Here is a 7,292-nt window from a genome sequence, read left to right as displayed (position 1 = left end):
TGTTATATATATAATTGTTATATGTATGTACGTTATAATTAGCAATGCTCTCGTCGATGTGATCTCTCGATGCGTGTGATTTTCGACAAATATCGTAAAAACACGAAAAACTGAATCGATATTTGTTGTGCATGAAACATTATAAGCTCGTGCAGACACCGGCGCTTCTGATTGGTCGAAAGATTTGCGGCTGGACGCTCGTCCATTACCATTCGTCAACACTAGGTGCGTTTTTCATGCATGATGCTTATGATATATCATTTTACTTTTGTTTAATATTCAATGAACAACAAAAATAAAATGATTATGCGCATTATGCATAAAACGGAACGCATCTACTCTCTATAGGTATGCGACAATAGATTCGTGCAGACAGCAAAAAGCGCGCGATTTCGAGTATATTAACGTCAAGTAGATGCGGGATAGAGAATTAAACGAGACGGCTTCATTGTAAATCGAAAGGAGGCAACGTTTTTTAGTACGACGCGACGCGGGCCGCGCCGTGCGACTCGGTGATGTAAACAACACGGGCCGTCCGGTTGATGTAAACAACGCGCTACTAGGAATTCGCGTTTCTTGTTTTCCCGGTATAACGCGCCTGCGTTAGGACGGATGGCGTTACGCAGAACATAATCAGCGTAAACGTGAGTATATCCTCGCGTTAACGCTCGAGATTGTTCCATTTTACCCTCTAAATTAATAGCAAACAGTGTAAAATCTGTATTCAGAGTTTATATTCACCTTTAGATTGAAAGCGAGAGGTATCGCCGTTATCGCAATGATCGCGTAAGTTCTAACTAGAGTCGAATACGGAATTTAACTTTTTGATGGATTACTTGAAGTTTTGACACATATATAAGACGAATAGCTTTACGCACTTTACAAAGTGTACGAATCTATTTTGATTTATCGCGAATTAGAAATGCGAGTATAGGTAATGTTCATGAAAATCGTGGAAGATGAGTGGCCAATCAATTTACCGCTTTTCCACAAGAAAATTGTGATTGGCTACAGCGTATCTTGTCGCGCAGCCAAGTGTTCAGAGCCAAATATCAAATACCCAATTAAATTACAATTTTGAGGTGCAGTTTGATTGTACAATACTGTACTGCAAAGCTTCAAAACTGATTGACCAATCAGAAAAAAAAACTAATTAATTCAATCAAAAAAGCGCTTAAAAAAATATTTGTAGCATTAAGTGAACCGTATAGCCTCGAATTAAAATCACGAAAAGTTTCATGAATGAATTAGCTTGGTATACTCCGTAGAATATATAGATATGTTTTAAAACCGTGATTTATTTAAGGCAGCAAAAATGTATCGTATTTCTGATTAAAAAATTTACTTCATTTATTCTCGTTATTCGTGACTTTATACAACAACTACATCCTCAGTCGAAAGTTGAGAAGTATCTAATATTAATTCTATTCTACACGACGATAATTTCGAAACTTGCGTAATCGCGATTCGTCCCCTTTTTACTCAAGTGTAGATCGTCGCGCGGCGATCGTGATTGCGACATCTAGGTATGTGACTTATTTCGCGGTCGATCGCGGAAGAGCGCGCTTCGATCCAAGGCCGGGAGTAGCTCGCGTTACGCACTTTTGATGGTCAAAATGGGACGCCGTGTAAATACAAGAAGTCGTGCCGAGAGATTTCAGGTGATATGCTAATCAGGACGTAGCAATTTAATCGAATCGCGGTCGATGGTCGCGCAACAGAATCGTCCACCGCGTTCGTCGCGTTCGTCGCGTCCGTCGCGTCGGTGCGACGTGAAGTTGTCTTCGCGTACCCGCGGATCGTCGCGCTCGCGCGCACGTGTGACGTGAAGTTGCTTCGCGTACCCGCGGAATCCCTGCCGTCGCTTTTCACACGATCCGAGTGAATTGCGTCGCGTCGAGACGAATTGTCGGAATTTAGCCGTGCATTTTGCCCGTTCCAAAGTGAGTTTCGCGTACGAGAAAGTGCCGGGAGTGCCGTATACAATGCCGCGCGACGTTAGCGTGCGTAATTATAACGCGCGCGATGATACGCGATCGAACCGCTATCTCGTGAGATGAGACGCGCGTGGGACGTGTTTGATCTGCGCTGTGTCTGTTCACTTTCGGCTCACAATCAGTTAAGAATTGAGAATCGCAGGAGTGGAGGTTGGCCGGCCAGTGAATTTCAGCACTTTGGGCATTACGGAACAATAACCTCTCGCACAATTCGTGCCTCTACTGTCTAATTGTAAGTACGTATAATATATCTACGTGCCCTACGGAAAATCCGCTAGCGGACGATTTGTTAATGCGAACATTCATCATGTAAGCTCTATGCGGTTAATTATATTATTTATACGATAAATTATTTCATGGATTAATTATGGGCATGTGTATGTTAATTAAAATATATAATATTTGTATATATGATAATTGGCTGATATTTATATGTAATAATTAATTTTGGGTGTTGTGTGTATGTGTGTACAAAAGTAATAATTTTATATATAAAGTAACTGGCAGCGTTTGCATTATTTTCTGTATTAGCCGTAATTCGTTATTTGCAGTCATCATATCATTTGTAGATTACTTAACTGTCAAATTAGAAACGGGAAATTTTTATAGTTATATCGTGATTGTTATATTTATAACAAGTGATTCAATAAAAATATGAATTAGTATCTATAGCGATTGATCGTGATATATTCTTTATCAGTCAGGATTATTAGTTGTAGTTGTAAAATTAATTGTTGTAAATTAATTATTGTAGAAACGGCAAATTGTTATAATTAATATTATGATATAATATTGTTATTCATATAAAAAATTGCGTAATTTTTCATCGAAATGAAGTAACGATTGAGAATAATCGTGATATATTCTTTATTAGCCTTTATTATATTAAAGGATCTTTGCTTGTTATTAGATTAATTGTTAGAAATTAAATATTGTAGATTAAATTAAATGGGAAATTACTAGTTAATATTGTGACTGTTATATTTATAAGAAATTGTACATGTGACTTAATCGAATACAAAATATAATAATTAACAGTGATCATATTCTTCATTAGCTCTGATCACTGCTAGGTGTTAAATTATTATAAATCAATGATTGTAGATTAGACGGGAATAGCTATATGTAATTTTGTCATAATCATTATGCTTAAAATTACTATATGATTTAATCGAATTATACGATAATAACTGGCAGTAATCGCGATTATTTTCTAAATTAACTGCGATCATTGCTTATAATTACTGCGTGCAGTTGTTAATTCAGTTTAGAAACGTGATATAACTACTAGCCAGAACTAATTTCATGATTATCATATTTAGTAAGAGCTACTTATCTGATATCTGAATTACGATTTTACAATCATTGGCAGATTTTTAATATTTTGAAGAATTTTTGTCTAATCGTCTAATACATAATGGAAAATTTACTGACAGGCTAGAATCGTATTTTCATTTTTAAAGAATATTAAAAATTGTCCAAAATACAAATCGCGCGATTATCACGTAACAGACATGTATGAATTAATCGTAATTAATTAAATTACGATATGCGATTAATGATAAAATATATGTTTGTATTCGTGCATATCTCAATAGTATCATTTTCATATGTTGCATATTAAATTGTGCGTATTTCAGGAGTGCCATATAATATTAGTTAATATGCACGATTGTAATAAAATGTATAGCAACCTATTTTTATTATCTAAATGAGTGTTTTTCATGAAAAAGAGAAAAATGTAGTAAAACGTATAGCAACGACGTATTTATTTTTTTATACGTATAACGGCTGATAATTAAATTCATTTAATATTGTATCTTTCTCAAGTATTGTTTAATTTCGGATGATATAATGATTGAATTTAGAGAATATTGCTCTTCGATCAAATTATAAATCTTTTGGTCGAATTATATAAATTTTAATTTTAGTTCATGTTATTTTAAACTTAATTTGGCTTTCAAATTCCTAATAATTCCGTCTATAAGGCTTTTTTGCGACCGCATTAATATTTTTTTAATTTATCTTTTTTTCTTTTGATTTTTATTTAACAAACTTTAGAAACTATTTACGAATAATGTAAATCAAATCGAATTTTATACTTATATTATTTTATATTTATATTATTATACTTATATATTTAAACTATAAAATAACTTTTAAAATAAATAATAAAATATATAAATATATTTTTACAGGAACATTTATGAATGTGTCAGCTTGACAGTGCTGTGGGTGAGTCAATTCTCATATTTGCACAATTTACACATAATATTAATTAATTATTTATTTATTATGACTTGATATTTCTGCATTGCGAATTGAGTATACAATGGTTGATACCATTACGACAATTGCATTGAAATAGCGGTCTCTCGATAAAAAATAATAGTATTGTAATCATAATTATATCTCTACTTAATTTTTTACGAAATAATTTATAAACTAAAATTATTAATTATTAAAATTTGTAAAAAAAATCTACTCTGGAGAAAAATATCATTAAATTTGTTTCGTCACGATGATACATAAAATTTTTACGAAGATATCGCAGGCTCATATTATCGGCTCTTATTTTTGGTACGGTCCGCGTTCCGAATAATCGAGCACCAGGATAACGAGAAATCGATACGACGTGATACCACTTATCCCTTGACGAAATTCTAGCCGCAGATTAACCCTTCCGATGTTTTGGAGGCAATATGTCTCATGATATTAAGCCTTCTTGATTTCACTCTTAACTATATTTTACTTGTATGAATGTAATAATGTTTCTTCAACTGTAATTTTAGTTTTGGGGGTAGAGAGTATCATAATGGAAAATATGTATAGTCTTGGATAAAATTATTATTCTGAAATTTTCTTATTTACAAACTTTTCAGCTTAATAAGAGTAATACAATAATTTGATATCGATGATATTGTAAATCTATGGAACATTCAGGCATACAGATATACAGCCGTATAAATTTTAATTCAAGGTAAAAAGACTTAATTTGCGCTCGTGAAAAACGCGAGTCGCGTGCACGACAAGGCAATAACGGTAATCCTTTGATCTTTCAATTCCGCTAGCGCCTTATCAGCGGCGAGATGAACCGAGAGAGAACGGGAAAGGGATGTGGCGGTCGGATTACTCTAGGAAGACGGTAAGAATATTTCAGCTTACGGTTCCGCGTTGTGGGATACGCGCGTGACGTTAATTCGGCTTTCAAGCTATTATCCGCGCTACGACTGCACGCCGAAACGGGCTCTATGTGACATCGTCGTAGTGTCCCCCGTGCATTTGTAATCTCAATCTCGCGATCGTAACGCCGACGATGTTTATGGGGACCCGTGTACTTCGGCATTGAAGTATTTGTTACGAGGTAGGAGTCATTTCCGTGGCGCGATTGACGATCCTCAAGACGATGCATGAAATTATAGTCGCAATAAAGTAGTACATGACTGATAAGATGAGCTGAAACGAGCATACTGGTAAAAGACTAATAAAATGAAAATTGATGCTAATAATATCAAACTTTAACATGCTGTTATTTATTTATTTGTCGCACATATTAATGGTATGTATATGTATATACGTTATGTGTCAAATCCTATAATTTTATATTTATAATAATATTGCGAATAACTTGATGAAGATAATATTACAAAGTCTTAGACATAATTTATAATGTGCTGGAAATTTGTGAATTATTTATTTTTATTTTTCGAACATATAAATATTTAATGTGCAATCTTAAGTCTAAAATTTAATTTTCGTATCAAAGTGTATTGTACAATAATAAAATACAATTTCTATTAAATATCTTTCTTATTGCAGAATTAACTTGTAATTATATGAATTCAATTTTTATAATATTGTGACCATTTAAAAAATGATCACAATGTAAGAATTAAAAATATAAAAATTTTACAACTTTTCATATATTTATATGCTCATGAATTTTAAAGCTTTTTGGTAATAAAATCTCTTTCTGACGCACACGTACGTTATGAGGACTTACAAACGTTTAAAGGATTTATCTAAAATCCTCTAACGTTCTTAGAAAGCTCATAATTCATTTTATTCGCGTTACCATGCTCGGTCGAACTCAAAGAACCATCTCGGAGTGTGGTCGGCAAACTAGTCAGACAGTAAGAATCAATGCTCGTAAATTCGTATGGTTTATCGCGGCAAATGATTGGCCATAATTCACGTTGCCTAAGTCGATGGGTTGGAATGACGTAACAGGATGTCCTATCATACTGCCGTTTTCCAGGAACATTGGGTCATAGTATGATGACGAATAGTGATAGCGAATAAACTTTGATAGGATAGCATTTAGAAATTATTAATAACAAATTGTCATTGGAATTTATATTTCTTAAGAAATTAGGATTCAAGTTTAACTATATAATTAGTACGAGTTAATTAAATTTAAATTATCATAATGATTAATATTATTTAAATTATCATAATGATTAATATTATTTAAATTATCATAATGCAATTTTTGATTAATGAAACACAATATATATATAACACATAGAATGTATAATATGTTGTGATCGAGGATTGAAAATTTTGTCAGATACGAAGAATCAATGAATAAGAACTTGAAAAGGGAGCGCTCGGACAGGCTATCGTGCCTCAAAATTATTTGATTTGGCTTGCTTTTGTTACCCTACCGCGACTATATATATAGACGTTTTAGTAAAGTAAAAGCGGACACACACTGCAACCAAGTCACTGAATGTGGCCGTGTATACCTACCTGCGGCGAATGGTCGGTGTGGTTCCTAAGAGTTAATTCATGCCTCCTGCGCTGGCTGGACCAGCTGGCACGATAGGTTGCTCTTTGTAACAATTCCGACGTTTTCCAGCAACACCCGGCCGCGGCATAAGGTTAATGGAAATTTCTAAGAGCGAACCATTGGCCCGTCGAAGCACGACGGAGCTTTCAATAAATGAACAGCACCTTTGTGCCTCACGAAGTGCCCATTAATATGTCATTATTTCATCCGCGTAATCGCGTGTTCAATAGTAAATTCGTTTTCGGATTGCTTTTGCGGCCTGAATAGAGATTGCTTTTTATCAGAGTTCTCTCTTGCGAGCTTTTAAGAAAAATTAGTGAAAATTTAATGAAGGGTACTGTACATACCCGATCAATATGAGGCTAATGAACGCGATTGTAATTTTATCGCTATATATAATTATTGAAAATATGATAAAATAATGATTCGATTTTCTCGACATCAATTTAAAGAATTTTATAAAATTTTTTTTCGAAAATCAGCAACGTCAGGGAAATAACTTC

The 7,292-nt window shown here is 33.8% G+C and overlaps 1 protein-coding gene across 1 annotated transcript in view; it reads left to right on the top strand.

Moving 5' to 3' along the window:
- Positions 1-1,811: 1,811 nt before the first annotated feature.
- The window catches only part of LOC105452157 (MOXD1 homolog 2), a 266,861-nt gene continuing 261,380 nt past the window's right edge, over positions 1,812-7,292 (top strand). The window contains exons 1-3 of the mRNA XM_011693043.1: positions 1,812-2,229; positions 4,196-4,232; positions 5,069-5,142. The gene's annotated coding sequence lies outside the window, so the exon portion shown is untranslated. The remainder of the gene's footprint in view (positions 2,230-4,195; positions 4,233-5,068; positions 5,143-7,292) is intronic.

Source organism: Wasmannia auropunctata, unplaced genomic scaffold (genome assembly GCF_000956235.1).
Source record: "Wasmannia auropunctata unplaced genomic scaffold, wasmannia.A_1.0 LD336037.1, whole genome shotgun sequence".
Classification (NCBI taxonomy): domain Eukaryota; kingdom Metazoa; phylum Arthropoda; class Insecta; order Hymenoptera; family Formicidae; genus Wasmannia; species Wasmannia auropunctata.
Note: the sequence above shows the minus strand (reverse complement) of the source record. Positions and strands in the feature narration are given on the sequence as shown.